Here is a 1,015-nt window from a genome sequence, read left to right as displayed (position 1 = left end):
TGCATGAAAGTGAAAAGTGAAAGTGAAGTCGCTCAGTCGTGTCCGACTCTAGCGACCCCGTGGACTGCAGCCCACCAGGCCCCTCTGCCCATGGGATTTTCCAGGCAAGAGTACTAGAGTGGGATGCCATTGCCTTCTCCGAATTTATACAATGATGCGCATACCTACATTTACGTCCACTGGAACGTAAGCTTATTAAGAGAAGGGGTTTCATGCATTGCTACATCTCCAACTCAATGTAGGTGCTCAGTACTTTTTTGCTAAATGACTAAAAGTATGTAAAGTTGTCATGTTTGAAATGCTGATTTTCCCCCAAAAATAATTTAAAATGTATTTGGAGGAGGGATCCTGCAAGTCTTAATGTAAGCAAATAAGTAAGCATAAACATTATTTGAAATGTAGAACATGGGCAGTATCGCAGTCTTAAATGACATGAATTTGGTTTAACCCCCCCAGGATTGGTCCTCCCCATTTGTCCCTCATCAGCAGGGATGGGCTGAATTTCTTAGCGTTTGGTCTCTTTCTCTACAGTGTACTATCGGGTTAAGTTTAGCTCTGTGTGTGTGTGTATACCTATGTGCACTTTAAAAGGACAATACAAACTGATAAAACAGTGTTTCTGGTTAACTTGGCAAAAATGAAATGCTGCATTTTACATAACTGAATTTTTACTCCTGCCCTGTGTGTTAAGACAGTTTTACTATAATATTTGGAAAGTGTCAGAAATGGTTACTAACAGTAACAGTAACTTTCTTAATAAATGTTCAAATTACAATATTTGTTTTTCTAGCTTCCATATTTCCATTAAAATCCTTTTGATCTGACTGGTTTCTATATAGCCTTTGTCCAATTCAGACCTCTTTAGCAGGATCGGTGACAAGTTTGGAGGACTTTAATTTTGTCAAATTTTATATCACCATACTTTTCCCACTCATGCAAAGAAAGGAAAAAAAGTTGAACTATAGTTGATTTACAGTATTGTGTTAATTGCTACTGTACAGCAAAGCAAATCAAT

Source organism: Bison bison, unplaced genomic scaffold (genome assembly GCF_000754665.1).
Source record: "Bison bison bison isolate TAMUID 2011002044 unplaced genomic scaffold, Bison_UMD1.0 scf7180017864313, whole genome shotgun sequence".
NCBI classification, from domain to species: Eukaryota; Metazoa; Chordata; class Mammalia; order Artiodactyla; family Bovidae; genus Bison; species Bison bison.
The sequence above is the reverse complement of the archived record's forward strand: the minus strand, read 5'-3'. Positions refer to the sequence as shown.